The 20466-nt window shown below is 37.9% G+C and overlaps 1 protein-coding gene across 3 annotated transcripts in view; it reads left to right on the plus strand.

Moving 5' to 3' along the window:
- Nucleotides 1-20466, plus strand: part of PIK3C2G (phosphatidylinositol-4-phosphate 3-kinase catalytic subunit type 2 gamma) — a 272104-nt gene that overhangs the window by 216151 nt on the left and 35487 nt on the right. The window lies entirely within an intron of this gene.

Below are 20466 nucleotides of genomic sequence, written 5' to 3' on the forward strand. Positions count from 1 at the left end.
GATGGAAGAGAGGTCTCTGAGGGTTGGTCTAAAGACACAGGAACAGCCCAGATAGAGGAATGCTTGTGAATCTCTGAGATCCTCTCTCTCTGTCTCTCTCTCTCTCTCTCTCTCTCTCTCTCTCACACACACACACACACACACACACACACAATCTGTCAATAAAGAAAGAAAACAGCCCTGGCCAGTTTCACCCAGTGGTTAGAGCGTCGACCTACAGTCCAGAGAGACCCAGGTTCACTGGGCATGTATCTCTGTTGCAGTTTGTCCCCGGCCCTGGTTGGTCTTACGGGTGGCAGCCACTCGATGTGTCCCTTTCATGTTGATGTTTCTCTCTCTCTTTCTTCCTCTCTTTCCCTCCCACTCTACCTGAACAAAAAATGTCCTCGGGTAAGGATAAAAAAAAAAAGAAAGAAAACAGACGTAAATGAAAACCACAATCATACATATTTTAATATCTCTTATAATGAGATTTCAAGTATCAGTTTAGACATCCTAGTCCCGTACCTACTTGGCTCGGGTTTATTTAGTCTTATTCTCTTCTCCCAAACTGATAGAAACTTCTTTTTTTCTTTCACTGTTTGTAATTTCATTCTACAAACAAATTATTGTTGTGATAACAAGAATTCTTTTTGTTTCTTCCTTTCAATTCTCTGTTTTGGTGGAATTGTGTTGTGAACTGAATACGATCTGGTTAGAGAGCAAATAAACATATAATAGAAGCCATGGTAAATAAGTGCAGTACCTAATCAAATGTGTACATTTGAGTTTAGCTGAAATATACAAACAGCTGTTGTTTCTAAAAATAATTTTTAAGCCATATTCACTGTGATTTTTAGCTCTTCTCATATTGTTGCTAATTTCTAGAAGTCCCTTAAAATAAGAAATGATATCACTTAAGGTTTAAACCATGTTATGCTTTTAAAACAGAAATCAAATGTCAAAATAAATCCAAATGGGTAAATCCTATCTTAATAGTGAACATATGTTTCTTGTTCCCTCTTGCTAAACCCAGATGTTAATTACTACATTTGTCACTAGATTGCTCTTTTCCTATTTGGAGCTGCTTAAGATTATGTTGCAGGCAGGATAAATGTCATATGTGTACCATCAGTAAAACCAAGAGTATTTTTCAGAGTCTGGTAAAATGTTGATGACATTTTAGAACTGGTATTATAAAAGATTCTCCAGAAATTTTCTATTCTTCATAGTGTCATACTTCCATGTAACTCCAATACAAATATAATGAGTTGAACTCCATTAAAGACTGGACACTCTGACAAGCTACTTTATGAAAAAGGCAATAAAATACAATTACTGTTTAACTTTGATTTAAAACGCTTATGGGAATTCATTTTTAAATTCACATTTTTACAGCACTTCATGGTGTTTGAGAGATAGATTTAGCTTATTGTTTTAACTCACTAAAACTAAATTGCTGTCAATTCTAGATGTTGGCTAGCTGGTTAATAAATAGTAATTCTTTTTTTTTTTTTTTTTTTTTTTTCTTTTTAAATTTTATTTATTTATTTATTTTTTTGTTACAGATATTTTACCTTTTTACCCCATTGGCACCCCCCACCCCACCCCCCCTCCACCCTGTCCCCGGCTTAGTTGTCCATGTCCATTGGTCATGCATACATGCATATAAGTTCTGTGGTTTATCTCTTCCCACCCCCCACCCCCCATCCCCTCTTCTGAGGGATGTCAGTCTGTGCCCTACTTCCATGTGTCTGGGTCTACTGTATTCCTCAGACTGTTATGTTCATTATATTCCGTATATAAGTGAGATCATGTGGTATTTGTCTTTTTCTGCTTGGCTTCTTTCACTTAGGATAATACTTTCCAGGTCCCTCCATGTCGTCTCAAAGGATAAGAGATCTTTCTTTCTTACCGCTGCATAGTACTCCATTGTGTATATGTACCACAGCTTTTTGATCCATTCGTCTACTGGTGGACACTTGGGCTGTTTCCAGATCTTAGCTATTGTAAATAGTGCTGCTATGAACATGGGGGTACATATATTCTTCCTGATTGGTGTTTCAGGCTTCTTAGGGTATATTCCCAGCAGTGGGATCACTGGGTCGAATGGAAGTTCAATTTTTAATTTTTTGAGGTAGCACCATATTGTTTTCCATAGCGGCTGCACCAGTCTGCATTCCCACCAGCAGTGTATTAGAGTCCCCTTTTCTCCACACCCTCGCCAACACTTGTTGTTTGATGATTTGTTGATGGCGGCCATTCTGACAGGTGTGAGGTGATACCTCATAGTTGTTTTAATTTGCATCTCTCTGATGATTAGTGATGTTGAGCATTTCTTCATATGTCTCTTGGCCATTTGTATGTCCTGTTTGGAGAGGTGTCTATTCAGCTCCTCTGCCCATTTTTAATTGGGTTCTTTGTCTTCCTTTTGTGGAGTTGTATGAGCACTCTGTATATACTGGAAATTAACCCCTTATCTGATACATCGTTGGCAATGATGTTCTCCCATACAGTGGGTTGCCTTTCCATTTTGATGATTGTTTCTTTTGCTGTGCAGAAGCTTTTTAGTTTGATGTAGTCCCATGTGTTCATTTTCTCCTTTATTTCTGTTGCCTTAGGTGATGTATCAGTGAAAATTCTGCTCCGTATGATGTCCAAAATTTTGTTGCCTACATTTTCTTCTAGAATTTTTATGGATTCACGGGTCACATTTAAGTCTTTTATCCATTTCGAATTTATTTTTGTGTATGGTGTAAGTTGATGGTCTAGTTTCATTTTTTTGCATGTAGCTGTCCAATTTTCCCAACACCATTTATTAAAGAGGCTGTCTTTACTCCACTGTATGCTCTTGCCACCTTTGTCAAATATTAATTGAGCGTATTGCCTTGGGTCCATTTCTGGGTTTTCAGTTCTGTTCCACTGGTCTATATGCCTGTTCTTGTGCCAGTACCAGGCTGTTTTGGTTACAGTCGCTTTGTAGTATAACCTGATATCTGGTATTGTGATCCCTCCAACTTTGTTCTTCTTTTCAAGATTGCTGTGGCTATTCGGGGTCTTTTTTGGTTCCATATGAACTTTTGAAGTATTTGTTCTAGTTCTATGAAATATGTCGTTGGTATTTTGATGGGGATTGCGTTGAATCTATAGATTGCTTTGGGTAGTATGGACATTTTAATTATGTTAATTCTTCCAATCCATGAACAGGGTATGTGCTTCCACTTTTTTATATCTTCCTCTATTTCTTTTTTCAATGACCTGTAGTTTTCTGCAAATAGGTCTTTTACTTCTTTGGTTAAGTTTATTCCTAGGTATCGTAATTTTTTTGGAGCGATGGTAAATGGGATTGTTTTTTCAGTTTCTCTTTCTGTGAGTTCATCATTGATGTACAAGAATGCCGTCGATTTCTTGACGTTAATTTTGTATCCTGCTACTTTGCCAAACTCATTTATTAAGTCTAATAGATTTTTGATGGAGTCTTTAGGGTTTTCTATGTACAATATCATGTCATCTGCAAATAATGACACTTTCACTTCCTCCTTTCCAATTAGGATCCCTTTTATTTTTTCTTCATGTCTGATTGCTGTGGCTAATACTTCCAGTACAATGTTAAATAAGAGTGGCGAAAGTGGACATCCCTGTCTTGTTCCTGTTCTTAATGGAAATGTTTTTAGTTTCTGTCCATTGAGTATGATGTTGGCTGTAAGTCTTTCATATATGGCCTTTATTATGTTGAGATATGATCCCTCTATTCCTACATTGCTGAGCGTTTTTATCAGAAATGGATGCTGGATTTTGTCGAATGCTTTTTCAGCATCTATTGATATGATCATGTGGTTTTTATTCTTCATTTTGTTTATGTGGTGTATCACGTTTATTGATTTGCGAATATTGTACCAGCCTTGCATCCCTGGAATGAATCCCACTTGGTCATGGTGAATAATTTTTTTGATGTATTTCTGGATCCGATTTGCTAGTATTTTGTTCAGGATTTTGGCGTCTATGTTCATCAGGGATATTGGCCTGTAGTTTTCTTTCTTCGTAGTGTCTTTTTCTGGTTTTGGAATTAGAATTATGCTGGCCTCATAGAACGTGTTTGGAAGTCTTCCTTCTTCTGGAATTTTTTGAAATAGTTTGAGGAGAATGGGTGTTAGTTCTTTTTTGAATGTTCGGTAAAACTCCCCTGTGAAACCATCTGGGCCTGGGCTTTTGTTTGCTGGGAGAGTCTTGATTACCTCTTCAATTTCCTTAGTTGTTATTGGTCTGTTCAAGTTTTCTATCTCTTCCGGGAATAGTTTTGGGAGACTGTGTGTTTCTAGAAATTTGTCCATTTCGCTGAGATTGTCGAATTTGTTGCCATATAGTTGTTCATAGTAGTTGTTAACGATCTTTTGTATTTCCGTGGTGTTGGTTGTTACTTCTCCTCTTTCATTTCTGATTTTGTGTATTTGGGTTCTCTCTCTTTGTTTCTTGGTGAGTCTAGCTAAGGGTCCATCTATCTTGTTTATCTTTTCGAAAAACCAGCTCTTTGTTTCATTGATCCTTTGAATTGTTTTTTTGGTCTCTATGTCATTTATTTCTGCTCTGATCTTTACTATTTCCTTTCTTCTACTTGCTCTGGGGTTTTCTTTTTGTTTGCTTTCTAATTCTTTAAGTTGTGAGGTTAGACAGTCAATTAGAAATTTTTCTTGTTTTTTGAGGTAGGCCTGTAGTGCTATGAACTTCCCTCTCAGAACTGCTTTCGCTGCATCCCATAGATTTTGTGTTGTTGTGTGTTCATTTTCATTGGTTTCCAGGAAGTTTTTAATTTCTTCCTTGATCTCCTCGGTGACCCATTCATTGTTTAATAACATGCTATTTAGCCTCCATGTGTTGAAATGCCTTTGCATGTTCTTTGTGCAATTGATTTCTAGTTTCATGCCATTGTGATCTGAGAAGATGCTTGATATGATTTCAATCTTCTTGAACTTGTAGAGATTTAGTTTGTGTCCTATCATGTGGTCTATCTTTGAGAATGTCCCATGTGCACTTGAGAAGAATGTGTATTCTGTAGTTTTGGGGTGTAATTCTCTGTAGATATCTATTAAATCCATTTGGTCTAGTGCTTCATTTAGAGTCTCTGTTTCCTTGCTAATTTTTTGCCTAGAGGATCTATCCAGTGCTGTCAATGGGGTGTTGAAGTCCCCTGCTATAATTGTATTGTTGTCGATTTCTCCTTGGAAGTCCTCCAGAAGATTTTTAATATATTTTGGTGCTCCTATATTGGGTGCATATATGTTTATCAAGGTTATATCTTCCTGTTGGATAGATCCTTTCAATATTATGTAGTGGCCGTCTTTGTCTCTAGTTATGGTCTTCATTTTGAAATCTATTTTATCAGATATGAGAATTGCTACCCCCGCTTTTTTTTTGCTTTCCATTTGCTTGGAAAATTTTTTTCCATCCCTTCACTTTCAACCTATGTGAGTCTTTTGTTGAGAGGTGGGTCTCTTGTAAACAACATATAGATGAGTCATGCTTTCTTATCCAATCAGCTACTCTGTGTCTCTTTATGGGAGCATTCAATCCATTTACGTTTAAGGTGATTATTGATATGTACTTATTTATTGCCATTTTTGTTTAGTGTGGTTCCATTTTTCTTCCCATTTCTACTGCTAATTACAGCAGTCCTTTTAACATTTCTTGCAGTGCTGGTTTGGTGCTAATGTATTCCCTTAGCTTTTTTTTGTCTGGGAAGCTCTTTATTTGATCTTCTATTTTGAATGATAGCCTTGCTGGGTAGAGTAGTCTTGGATTCAGATTCTTGTTTTTCATGACTTTGATTACTTCATGCCATTCTCTTCTGGCCTGTAGTGTTTCTTGTGAGAAGTCAGCTGAAAGCCTTATGGGGTTCCCTTTGTAGGTAACCTGTTGCTTATCTCTTGCTGCTTTTAGGATTCTCTCTTTGTCTTTAATTTGTGGCATTTTAATTACTATGTGTCTTGGTGTGGGCCTGTTTGGGTTCTTCTTACTTGGGACTCTCTGTGCTTCTTGAACTTGAATGCCTTCTTCCTTCACCAAATTAGGGAAGTTTTCTCTCACTATTTTTTTGAATATATTCTCTATCCCTTGCTCCTTTTCTTCTTCTTCGGGGACTCCTATGATACGAATATTATTACGTTTCCAGTTGTCCCATAGTTCTCTTAAGCTGTCTTCCTGTTTTTTAATAGTTTTTTCCTTTTGTTTTTCTGATTGGTTGATTTTTTCTACCCTGTCTTCTAATTCACTGATCCGGTCCTCAGCTTCCCCTACTCTGCTTTTTAAACCTTCCAATGTGTTTTTCATTTCGGATATGTCATTTTTTATCTCTTCTTGTTGGTTTTTAATTTCCATTTGGCTTATTTTCAGTGTCTCTATGTCTTTACTCATGCTGTTCAGCTTCCTCAAGATCATGGCTCTGAATTCTAGCTCTGTTAACATGCCTAATTGCTCCACATTGATCTCATCTTCGGTGGAGGTGTCTTGCTCTTTCATTTGGCTTCTGTTTCTGTGTTTCACCATTTTAGCTATCACTGTGGGCTTTGGAGCCTGTCAAGTTCTCCCTATGGCTGTTGGTGTTCTGCTGTTTGTGGCTCCCTCTCCTGTGTTTAGATGAGCGAGGGAGGACCCGCGTTGAACACCACTGTCAAGTCTTACTTTCCTGGTTAAAGTTGCCAGCCCAGGAAACGTACTGTTATCCTCTAGCTTTTTGCCTGGAGGCTAGCAGTCTAGGTTAATTGATGAGTTTTGGGTTGTCAGTTGATTGAAAAACTCCCTCTGGTGCTCAGCCAAGGGGCTTTCACGAGGGTGGGGCAGATGCTGGTTGTTAGTGAGCCTCAATTAGCACTTCAATGGCCCACAGGGTGGGGTTGGATCTCCGAGGGAGGGGCTGCTTCCTCTCTCAGAGCCCTGGGAAGGAGCAATGTGGCCACCGTCCTGAGTGGCTGCACTCAGCCAAAGCTCTGAGCGCCCTCCAAACCCCGAGTGTCCCGACACAGTTCCAGTCCAGTCTGCCCTCCCTCCGCCGGAGCCCAAGGTGAGTGGCTGTGGCTGTTTCAGCCTCTGTCCCGGCTGCGCTGTGGAGCCGCCTGGGAGTGTAACCCGCGGGCGCCGCTTACAGCTGAGGCCGCTGCCGAGCTGCCGACCGTGGGCTCCCAGCCCCGTCTCGCGCCTTCGCAATCCTACCGGGATGGAGTCAGTGTCCTGCGTTGTATGGTCCTCCAAGCTGCTTTTCTGTTGGTTTTTTCCGTCGATTTGTCTGTGTTATAGTTGTAATTCCAGTTTGGTTCTGGGAGACGGTCTGTGTAGCTCCGTTCACTCCGCCGCCATTTTTCCGAATCCAATAAATAGTAATTCTTAATGTGTTATTTTAAAGAAAGAAAAAATTATCTCAGTGTCATATCACATTGCTTCTGATCTTTGCAAGTACTTTAACCCTCTGCAGTCTTTGAGAACAAGAATATGTGCATATGATATAGGAAAAATACAGATTTTCAGCACCTCTGAATTTATTAACTCTCAAAAAATGTCAATCATTTAAAATTACAAATGAGCCCTGGCCTGTTTGGTTCAGCGGTTAGAGCGTCGGCCTGCGGTCCTGAGAGACCCGGGTTCGGTTCCCGCTAAAGGCGTGTACCTCGGTTGCAGTTTGTCCCCGGCCCTGGTTGGTTGTGCGGGTGGCAGCCACTCGATGTGTTCCTTTCACGTCGATGTTTCTCTCTCTCTCTCTGTTCCTCTCTCTCCCTCCCACTCTACCTGAACAAAAAATGGAAAAATGTCCTCGGGTGAGGATAAAAAAATAATAATAATAAAATTACAAATGAATTAATATAATTGGTAAGTGAAATTAACAAAATATTAACTGATACAGATTTTAATGTAAAATTTTTCATTTTTAACCTGAAAACATATCACTAGATATTAAAATCTCATATTAGTTAGATAAGCATCTACTCTAGCAAAGAAAAATATATATAACCTCATAGAGCATTTAATATAGCCTATAGCATTTACCTAGACAATTGATTCAATAACTTTAGTCTTTATGAATTCTATATATTTGTTGAATAAATTAATAAAAGTATATTCACCAAATATATAATGTTCTACATAAGAGGGATGTTCCAAATATTTAACCACTGTTAGGACACAAAAATCAGGAGGAGTCCCAGTTACTATTCCACCTGTATGGCCATACAAGCTTGCATTGACTGAATAGTTGCTGTGTTGGAGAAAACTGTAGGAGGAGCATTAAGGAACAAGGACAATCAGGAGTTTGAATCTAAACAAATTAAGTCATAGTTGCCTATAAGACTTTAAGTAGAGATGTCAAGTGGAAAGTTGATGTCTTGAGTTGAGGAGAAAAGAGAAATTGGAAATATAAATGTTGGAGTTGTGAAAAAATAATTTTCTTTCAAAGCCACGACACTGGATTTGGAAATATAAATATTGGAGTTGTGAAAAAATAATTTTCTTTCAAAGCCACGACACTGGATGATATTACTTAGGGTCAAAATGTAAATATAAAGGAGTCTGAGGACTAGATCAAGCAGCACACGAATTTAAATTTGAGAAGATAGAAGAGAATCAATAAGGGAGAAAGAAAATCTTGTTGAAAACTATAAGAATGTAGTGCCTGGAATCCAAGAGAAGAAATTATTTCAAAGAAGAAGGAATAATCAGCTGTTTCAAATGCTACTGATGGGTCAAATATTAAGAATTCACCACTGGAGTTAGCAAAATAGGTATTATTGGTGAATTTAACAAGAACAGTTTGATGGGAGTGTTAGAAACAAAATAACCTGCTTAGAATGGGTTCAAAATAGAATATGAAGAGAGAAATTGGGTATAGAAAGTAGAAACAATTCTTGCAAGAGCTTTGCTGTAAGGATGAACAGGAGAAAAATAATGTGCAGGGAAATGTAGGTTAATAATTCTGTTTATTTAAAGAGATTATAGCATATTTGTATGCTGGTAGGAAAAACCATTGAAGAAGCAAATCTTGATGATGCAAGGGAGAAATAAGAACTTAGCCAGAGACCAAAGTGATGACCTTGAGTAAGGAAGAGGGCATTTGCCCGGCCGATGTGGCTCAGTGGATTGAGCATCGTCCCATGTACTGAGAGATTCTGGTTGGATTCCCAGTCAGAGTACATGTCTGGGTTGCAGGCTTCATCCCCAGTAAGGGGCATGCAGGAAACAGTTGATTGGTGCTTCTCTCTGACACTGATGTTTCTATCTCTATTTCTAAAAGAATTAATAAAATTTTTTTTAAAAAAAGAAGAGTAGCTTTAAACATATTGAAAAAGAGGAAAAGTGTGTTTGCATTTTGAAGAATGAGGCTAAATTATTAAGTAATCCTCTAGGTGAGTAGAAGAGTAAATGGACTAGTAGTGTGAGTGTAGAATTTCCAGAAAATCCTGAACACCAACTTGAGGGTGGTGGGCATGAGGCAATAGTAAGACCAGTAAGCACAAGTAAATGCTTTCCTCCAGCAACATTCAGCAGGCTTGTTGCAGACTTGGCAGACAGCAATTAGACTTGGGTATTTTGCCAAGTGGATAATAAAATAAAGGCAGAGAGTGCCAAAGGAGTTGAAAGGAGTATGCAAGGGAGTTATTGTAAGTATCAACCATGGGATCTAAATTGGCCAAAGAGGGACATGAGAATATGCAAGGGGTTGGAGCCAGTGAAAAGGTCTTAGAGTCAACGGATTGAGTTTAGTCACTAGAGGGAATGAGTTAGAATGGAGGGAGATGGTAGTTGTAGACAGGGAGGTTAGAAATCAAAATAATGAAATGTCTTCAGTCAAAATCTTGAAGTCAAAAGGCTTCAAGACAAAATCAAAGGAACAGGAGTAATGACTGAGTAAGATACAGAACAAGCCCTGGCCAGTCTGGCTCAGCGGTTAGAGCGTCAGCCCTTGGACCAGAGAGTCCTGGGTTTGGTTCCCACTAGGGGCACGTACCTCGGTTGCAGTGTGTCCCTGGTCCTGATTGGGGTCATGTGGGTTAAGGTTGGCAGCCACTTGATGTGTCTCTCTCACATCGATGTTTCTCTCTCTCTCTTCCTCCCTCTCTCCCTCCTGCTCTATCTGAAAAATGCACAAGTGTCCTCAGGTGAGGATAAAAAATAAATAAAAAGATATAGAACAAGATCATTGGACAAGAACAGTTTTAAAACAAAGATTCTACCATAACAAAGGATGGTTTGTGTGAATATTAAAATAAGTGTGAACTATGATGAGTACTATTAGAGGATGTGACAAGGTTTCAGATTTTAAAATGTTCAAGAAATGAATGCCAATGAGCCAGAAATCTACAGACTAGTGCAACAGCAAGGGGAAGAGGACAGTATAGTAGGGCGTTTTTATAAAGACAGGACATTTTTATAAAGGAAGAAAGTGTGAATTTTAGAAGAGCAAGGAGATGAAAAAGGATACCTATCCCACCACCAACCCCAAGGTTATAAAGAGGACCAGAGAGAGTATAGGTATCATTTCAGAGACTTACAGAGAAAGCAGAATGGAATGCTCAGAGAACACAGTATATTGAGCATAAGAGGAATTTTTCTAATGACATGTTCAAGAATGGCTGCTTTTCTTTCTTTCTTCCACAATATGCACTACATCATTCAATAAAAAAAAGATCTGATCATGATGCTTTTCTGCTTAAAATCCATCATTAGGTCACAGTAACTTTAAGCTTATGCAGAAGGCTAACATGCTCTAGGTAAAACATCTATGAAGCTCTCTCTAGCCACATCTCCTACCTGTTCCCCATAGTCTCTCTCACATCTATAGGCCATTGGCAGTAATAACAGTATTAGCCTTCTTTATGTGTGTACTAATTTCAACCAGCCAGCCATTTACACTATCTGGTGTTTCATTTTCTCATTTCTAGAATGAAATAGTTAAATTAAGAGGTTTCGTTCCTGAGAAACTATGATCATTTGAAGAATTAAGCAGAAGCAACATTTTTCATAATGCAAGAACCTCCCAGATACTTTATGACATTTAGGATAATTGGCCTTGCCCATTAATTGCTAACTGTGCCCTTTGGTAATTGAGACAACCAAAAGTATGCCCACACGTTTTCTAAACACCTCATAGAGTACTGTAGCTAGACAAAAAGCAGCCTACCAGTTAAATTTGAATTTCAGATAAACAAATAATCTTTTGTATAAGTATGTTGCAAATATTACAAGGTTGTCACCTGTTTTTATTTGTTAAAACTTGCAGCCCTACATATGGGAAGCCTTGCTGAGTAAAATTGTATTTGTAGTCAGTCAATGTAAAAATGGCACATGTAGAGTTGCTCAATATATAACCTCCACAATTAAATGTAGCCACACTGTGTGGGGTCAATATAAACCCATTGAGAGCACTGGTCCTTGTTATTAGTCAGAGCAACTATTGTGCTAACACTTCTATAATTATCCAAACTATCCAGTGGTACAATGTGCTAAAAAGCTGTGGGATGCACATACATAAGTAAAGCCCATTCTGAGAAAAGTTTTGAATCAATTATTTTGAGGTTTAGCATTGACACTGGATCATGTTACTCTTCAAGAATGAAAACAATATTGTTACACTGAAGGAATTAATATTTAGTATGTTGCCCATACCCGACATTATAAATGAGGATCTCATGGATATGATAGTATAAACACAAGGGAATAATTAACTAGTGGTGACATTTCAGACACTAATTGGGAAGATGTTCTGCCTACTGTTGAAGTTTAATAACCATTGGGTGGTAAGGTCGAAATGTTGCCAGAGAAGAATAATTGAGTAGTTGTCAAAAGACCAAAGAAGGTCAAATTTTCTTCACCAAATTCTGCAGACTGAAGTTTAACTTTAAACTTTAAAAAAAAATACCTTGATTTGGTCAACTCCTTGATTAAGATTATAGATACATTTCTTTTTTATAGATACATATGTTGTTATTGATTTTAGAGAGAGAGAGAAAGGGAGAGGGAGTGAGAGGTTTCACTCCATCAGTAGGCTGCCTCCAGTGCAGATTGAGCCCACAACCAGGCATGTGCTCTGATTGGGAATCAAACCAGCAACCTCTCGGTGCATAGGATGATGCTCAACCAACTGAGCCACACCAGCCAGGGCTATAGATACATTTCTTAAAGATAGATTCTTATTAAACCAGATTAAAAGAGATCTACAGGAAAGATCAAAATTAGTAATTAATGAATTTACAGTAATGCATAAAACTGCTACATAGATAAAAATATTTTCATTAGAAAAACAGTGTATTCTATATCTGATGACAGATCTCTGTTTCTGTTAACAAATATTTACTGAGAGAAATACTGTATTAGGCATGAGTGAATAAATAAAAATCTCTGTTCTTGATATCACATTGACCACACAATCAAGAGTAAACTATGTGATAAAACTTGGGTACATGGGTGGATAAGGGTGGAAAGGATGGAGAAAGGAATATGTAGAGAGACAAGGAGGTAAGAGAGTATAACATACTTCAGGAAATAAATATAATTCAGTGTAGTTCAGCATAAAGTACTAAAAGAGAAATGGTGATAGGTGAAAATAGGGAAATGAATGATCCCAATGAAGATCCCAATGAAGAAAGGTCTTATAAGCTTTGTAAAGCACTTGATCTTTTACTTAAGAGCAATGGGGAGCTACTGCCAAGTTTTAAGCTGTTAATTATTAGAGTTTTATTTTGAAAGATTCATTTGGTAATTGTGTAGAGAAGAGACTAAATTAAAGGGCAGCAGGATAGGAGTTGGAGACCCCTGCTATAATTTAGGTGAGAAGTGATGATGCTAGACCTAGGGAGATGGCAGTATACCTGGAAGAAATTAGTAGGTAACATATTTATGAGGTGAGATCCATAGGACTTAGCAATTAATTTTACATGTGAGGTAAGGAAGAATGGATAGTCCAAAAAGATACACACTCTTTTGATCCTGAACCCCGAAGTACCAAATTGAGGGTAAAGAAAATGCATTTAGTGGGTACTTATAGGGTTTTAGCTGTCTTTAGAACAGTCAAGGGAATCTATGAACAGGTATTTTGGTATAGAAGGCTGAGACTCAAGATAGATCTGAGATAAAGGTTTAAATTTGTGCATCACTTTAGAAGCCACTGAAAGGCAAAACATCTCCTAGAAAGAACTGGTAATGAGAGAGTTGAGACTTGAAGTGAGGGACACTGGAACTTAAATCATAAGAAAAAAGAGTGGATCCTGAAAGTAAGTCTAAGAAGTAGTAGAACAAATGGAAGGGAAACTAGTAGGACTTAGTATCATAAGCAAATGAAAGACAGCATTTCACTTAAAATGGAGTATTTATATAAGCCAAGAAAACCCAAATTCCAAAATGGTGGCAGAGTGAATGGAAACTACACAGACAATCTCCCAGGACCAAACTGGAATTACAACTAAAATGAAGACAAATTTTCAGGAAAAAGTACCAGAAAAGCAGCTTGAGAGGACCATATAACCAGGAACATTGAATCGAGCCTGGTAGGTCTGCAAAGGCATGAGAGGGTGGGCTGGGAGCCCAAAGACAGCAGTGGTCTTAGCTGTGAGCAGAACCCTCAGGGTTCTGAGGGTTCCACAGCACAGCTCCACAGCACAGAGGGCCGGGACAGAGCACTAAATTAGCTACAGCCACTCAACTTGGAATCTGGCAGAGGGAGGGCAGACTGCACTGAAACAGTGTGAAGATGCTTGGGATTTGAGGGCGCTCAGAGTTTTTGCTGAGTTGTGGCCACGCAGGACAGTGACCATCTTGCTCCTTCCCAGAGCTCTGGAGAGAAGCAGCAACCCCTCCCTTAGAAATTCAACTCTACCCAGCTGGGCCAAAAAAAATGCAAGTTGAGGCTCAATAACAACTGCATCTGCCCCACCCTCAGGAAATCCTCTTACCCTGAATACCTGAGGGAGTCCCTCATTCAGCTGAGGGCTACAACCCAAGGCTCATCAAGTAACTGAGACTAATAGCCTCCAGAAAAAAAGCTAGAGGATAACTGAACCTTTCCTGGGCTTGCAAATCTATCCAGGAAAGTAAGACTTGACAGTGGTGTTTAATGTGGATCCCTTCATGCTCATCCAAACACAGTAAAGGGAGCTACAAAAAGCAGAACAGCAACACCCACAGGGAAAATTTAGCAGGCTCCAAAACCCACTGAGATAGTCAAAATGGCAAAACAAAAAAACAAATACCAAATAAAAGAACAAGAGACCTCTACAGAACATGAGATAAATGAAATGCAGTTAAGTGGGTTATCAAAGGCTGAGTTCAGGACCTGGTTTTTGAGAAAGCTCAACAGCATGAGTAAAGATATCAACACCATGAGTAAAGATATAGAAACATTGAAAATTAACCAATTGTAAATGAAAAACCACCAAGAGAAAAGGAAGAATGACATAGCAGAAGTAAAGAACACATTGGAAAGACTAAACAGCAGACTAGAGGAAGCTGAGGATCAGATTAGTGAATTAGAAGACAGGGTGGAAAAAATCAACCAATCAGAAAACCAAAAGAAAAAAACAATTAAAAAACAGGACGACAGCTTAAGAGAACTGTGGGACAACAGAAAACATACTAATATTCACATCATAGGAGTCTCCGAGGAAGAAGAAAATGAGCAAGGGTTAGAGAATATACTTGAAGAAATAGTGACAGAAAACTTCCCTAATTTGGTGAAGAAAGAAGGCATTCAAGTTCAAGAAGCACAGAGAACCCCAAGTAAGAAGAACCCAAACAGGCCCACACCAAGACACATAGTAATTAAAATGCCAAAATTTTAAGACAAAGAGAGAATCCTAAAGGCAGCAAGAAATCAGCAATAGGTTACCTACAAAGAAACCACCATAAGGCTATCAGCTGACCTCTCAACAGAAACACTACAGGCCAGAAGGGAATGGCATGAAGTAATCAAGGTCATAAAAAACAAGGATCTAAATCCAAGACTAGTCTACCCAGCAAGGCTATCATTCAAAATAGGAGGTCAAATAAAGAACTTCCCAGACAAAAAAAAAAAAAAAGGCTAAGAAAATATATGAGCACCAAATCAGCACTGCAAGAAATGTTAAAAGGACTGCTGTAATTAGTAGAAGAAACAGGAAGAAAAATATAACAACATTAAACAAAAATGGCAATAAATAAGCACATATCAATAATTACATTAAATGTATATGGATTGAATGTTCCAATAAAAAGAAACAGGGTAGCTGATTGTGTAAGAAAGCATGACTCATCTATATGTTGTTTACAAGAGACCCAGCTCACAACAAAAGACTCACATAGGTTGAAAGTGAAAGGATGGGAAAAAATCTTCCAAGCAAATGGAAAGCAAAAAAAACAGCTGGGATAGCAATACTTAAAATAGATTTCCAAATGAAGTCCCTAACTACAGACAAAGAAGGCCACTACATAATATTGAAAGTATCTATCCAACAGGAGGATACAACCTTGATAAACATATATGCACCCAATATAGAAGCACCAAAATATATTAAAAATCTTCCGGAGGACTTTAAAGGAGAAATCAACAGCAATGCAACTGTAGCAGGGTATTTCAACATTCTGTTGACATCACTGGATAGATTCTCTAGCCAAAAAATTAACAAGGAAACAGAGACTCTAAATGAAGCACTAGACCAAATGGATTTCATAGATATCTACAGAGAATTACACCCCAAAACAGCAGAATTCACATTATTCTCAAGTGCACATGGGACATTCTCAAAGATAGACCACATGTTAGGACACAAACTAAATCTCTACAAGTTCAAGAAGATTGAAATCATATCAAGCATCTTCTCAGATCACAATGGCATGAAACTAGAAATCAATAATTACAAGACCATGCAAAGACATTTAAACGGATGGAGGCTAAATAGCATGTTATTAAACAATGAATGGGTTGCCAAGGAGATCAAGGAAGAAATTAAAAACTTCCTGGAAACCAATGAAAATGAACACACAACAACACAAAATCTATGGGATGCAGCCAAAGCAGTTCTGAAAGGGAAGTTCATAGCACTATGGGCCTACCTCAAGAAACAAAAAAAAATTCCTAATTGACTATCTAACCTCGCAACTTAAAGAATGAGAAAGCAAACAAAAAGAAAACCCCAGAGTAAGTAGAAGAAAGGAAATAGTAAAGATCAGAGCAGAAATATATGACATAGAGACCAAAAAAGAAAAAAAGAAAAAAAAGCAAAGGATCAATGAAACAAAGAGCTGGTTTTTCGAAGATGTGAAGAAGATTGATGGACCCTTAGCTAGACTCACTAAGAAACAAAGAGAGAGAACCCAAATACACAAAATCAGAAATGAAAGAGAAGAAATAATAACTGACTCCACAGATATACAAAGGATCGTTAACAAATACTATGAACAATTATACGACAACAAATCAGACAATCTAAGAGAAATGGACAAATTTCTAGGAACACATAGTCTCCCAAAACTGGACTGGGAAGAGATAGAAAACTTGAACAGACCAATAACTAAGGAAATTAAAGATGTAATCAAGACTCTCCCAGCAAACAAAAGTCCGGGCCCAGATGTCTTCATGGGGGAGTTTTACAGAACATTCAAGGAAGAACTGACAGCCAATCTCCTCAAACTATTCCATAAAATTCCAAAAAAAAAAAAAAAGAAGACTTTCAAACTCGTTTTATGAGGCCAGCATAATTCTAATTCTAAAACCAGATAAAGACACTACAAACAGAGAAAACTACAAGCCAATATCCCTGATGAAATAGAGGCCAAAATACTTAACAAAATGCTAGCAAATCAGATCCAGCAATACATCAAAAAAATGATTCACCATTACCAAGTGGGATTCATTCCAGGGATGCAAGGCTGGTACAATATTAGCAAATCAATAAATGTGATACACCACATAAACAAAATAAAAGATAAAAACCACATGATCATATCAATAGACACTGAAAAAGCATTGGACAAAATCCAGTACCCATTTCTGATAAAAACACTCAGCAGCCCTGGCCAGTTTGGCTCAGTGGTAAGAGCATCTTCCTGCGGTCCAGAGAGACTCAGGTTAGGTTCCCTCTAAGGGCATATACCTCGGTTGCAGTTTGTCCTCGGTCCTGGTTGGGTTGTGCGGGTGGCGACCACTCATGTGTTCCTTTCACTCTCTCTCTCTTCCTCTCTCTCTTCCTCTCTCTCTCTCTCTCTCTCTCTCTCTCTCCCTGCCACTCTATCTGAACAACAACAAAAAAATGTCCTCGGGTGAGAATAAAAAAAAACAACAACACGCACAGCAATGTGGGAATAGAGGGATCATATCTCAATATACTATAGGCCATATATGAAAGACCTACAGCCAACATCATACTCAATGAGCAAAAACAAAAAGCATTTTCCTTAAGAACAGGAAAAAGACAGGGATGCCCACTTTCACCACTCTTATTTAACATAGTACTGGAAGTCTTAGCCACAGCAATCAGACATGAAGAAAACATAAAAGGGATCCAAATTGGAAAGGAGAAAGTGAAACTGTCATTATTCGCAGATGACATGATACTATACATAGAAAACCCCAAAGACTCCATCAAAAATTTACTAGACTTAATAAATGAATTTGGCAAAGTAGCAGGATACAAAATTAACGTCAAGAAATGGACGGCATTCATATACACCAATGATGAAGTCACAGAAAGAGAAACTAAAAAAACAATCCCATTTACCATCGTGGAAAAAAAATTAAGATACCTAGAAATAAACTTAACCAAAGAAGCAAAGGACCTATTTGCAGAAAACTACAGGACACTGAAAAAAGAAATAGAGGAAGATATAAAAAAGTGAAAGCACATACCTTGTTAATGGTTTGGAAAGATTAACATTATTTAAATGTCCATATTACCCAAAGCAATTTATGGATTCAATGCAATCCCCATCAAAATACCAATGACATATTTCACAGAACTAGAACAAAAACTTCAAAAGTTCATATGGAACCAAAAAATACCCTGAAAAGCCACAGCAATTTTGAAAAAGAAGGATAAAGTAGGTGGTATCAATACCAGACATCAGGTTATACTACAAAGCTGCTGTAATCAAAACAGCATGATACTGGCACAATAGACCGGTGGAACAGAACAGAGAACCCAGAAATGGACCAAAGACATTATGCTCAATTAATATTTAACAAAGGAGGCAAGAGAATACAGTGGAGTAAAGACAGCCTCTTTAATAAATGGTTTTGGGAAATTTGGACAGCTACATGCAAAAAAAAAATGAAACTAGACCATCAATCTTTACACCACATATAAGAATAAACTCAAAACACTTAAATGTGACTCGTGAATCCATAAGAATCCTAGAAGAAAATGTAGGCAACAAAATTTCAGACATCATACGCAGCAGAATTTTCACTGATACAACACCTAGGGCAACAGAAACAAAGGAAAAAATGAACACATGGGACTACATCAAACTAAAAAGCTTCTGCACAGCAAAAGAAACAACCATCAAAATGGAAAGGGAACCCACGGTATGGAAGAGCATAATTGCCAATGATACATCAGATAAGGGGGTAATTTCCAAAATATATAGAGTGTTCATACAACTCAACAAAAGGAAGACAAAGAACCCAATTTAAAAATGGACAGAGGAACTAAATAGACACCTCTCCAAACAGGACATACAAATGGCTAAGAAACATATGAAGAAATGCTTAACATCACTAATCATCAGAGAGATGCAAATTCATACAACAATGAGTTATCACCCCACACCTCTGGGAATAGTCACCATCAACAAATCATCAAACAACAAGTGTTGGCAAGGGTGTGGAGAAAAGGAGACTCTAGTACACTGCTGGTGGGAATGCAAACTGGTGCAGCCACTATGGAAAACACTATTGTGTTATCGCAAAAAATTAAAAATTTAATTGCCATTTGGCCCAGTGATCCCACTTCTAGGAATATACCCTAAGAAGCCTGAAACACCAATCAGAAAGAATATATGTACCCCCGTGTTCATAGCAACACTATTTACGATAGCTAAGATCTGGAAACAGCCCAAGTGTCTATCAGTAGACGAATGGATAAAGAAGCTGTGGTACATGTACACAATGGAGTACTATACAGGTGTAAGAAAGAAAGATCTCTCCCTTATCCTTTGAGACAACATGGAGGGACCTGGAGAGTATTATACTAAGCCAAACAAGCCAAGCAGAGAAAGACAAATATCACATGATCTCATTTATTTGTGGAATATAATGAATATAATAGTCTGAGGAACAGGGTAGACCCAGAGACGTGGAAGTAGGGTACAAACTGACAATCCTCAGAAGAGGGAGTAGGGGGTAGGAAAGAGATAAACCACAGAACTTATATGCATGTACTCATAACTGATGGACATGGACAACAAAGCTGGGGAAGGGGTGGGAGGAAATGGTAGGAAGGTGTCAATGGGGGAAAAAGGAGAAACATCTGTAATAAAAACAAATTAATAAAAAGAGAAAACCCCCATTGAATTTGGGAAAAGAGAAAATGTGTTAGAAATGATGGTAAAGCATTTTCAAAGGACACTTAGTGGTAGAAACTTGAAGATGGTAAATCATAAAGTGAGTAATAGTTGAAGAAATGGAACCAATGTGATTGCTGACAACTCCTCCCATAAGTTTGTTTGCATCAAGGAGAAAAATAACACAGGATTTAAAAACTCCATTACTGACAAGATATAATTTATGTGTGAGCATATTTTGTTTAATTTGACTCATCTGTCAGTTGCTAAAGTGGAGAGGGTTGACCCTATTTTACTGTGATGAGAAAGAAGAGAAAAAGGTAAACATTAACTAAAGAATAGATTGGGGTATTCTAAAGGTTCTTGAGGAGGAAGGAATAGAATCCAAGTCATAACTGAAGAGATCAGCACTGGATGGTATCATAGTTTGCTAAGGCTTCCACAACAAAGTACCACAAATTGGCTGCCTTAAACAACAGAAATATATTGTCTCACACTTCTGGAAGCTGGAAGTTTGGAATCAAGATGTCTCCAATGTTAGTTCCCTCTGATGGCCTTGAGGGAAGAATCTGTTCCAGGCCTCTTTCCTGGGTTTGTAGATGATGGGCTTCTCCCTACGTCTCTTCATATCATCTTCCTTCTGTGAATGTCTGTGTGCAAATTTCCTCTTTTTGGATGGACATTGATCATATTGGATTAGTGGCCCACCATTATAAAATCATCCTAACTTAACTAATCACATCTACAATTACTCTATTTCCAAATGTGGTCACATTCTGATGTACTGTGATTTAGGACTTAAACATATGAATTTGGGGGGAACACAATTCAACTTAAAACAGGTGAAAAGAGAAACACTTCTTTCATTTTAAGAGGAAAAAAAAGGTAAAAATAGCTTTGTGAGTCTATAGATTTGGTGGCAGGAAATTTAGGAGTTACCATCTGCTTTTTATTTTCTCTAAGGTGGAAACAAAGTCATCA

This window comes from Molossus molossus, unplaced genomic scaffold (genome assembly GCF_014108415.1).
Source record: "Molossus molossus isolate mMolMol1 unplaced genomic scaffold, mMolMol1.p scaffold_m16_p_10, whole genome shotgun sequence".
NCBI classification, from domain to species: domain Eukaryota; kingdom Metazoa; phylum Chordata; class Mammalia; order Chiroptera; family Molossidae; genus Molossus; species Molossus molossus.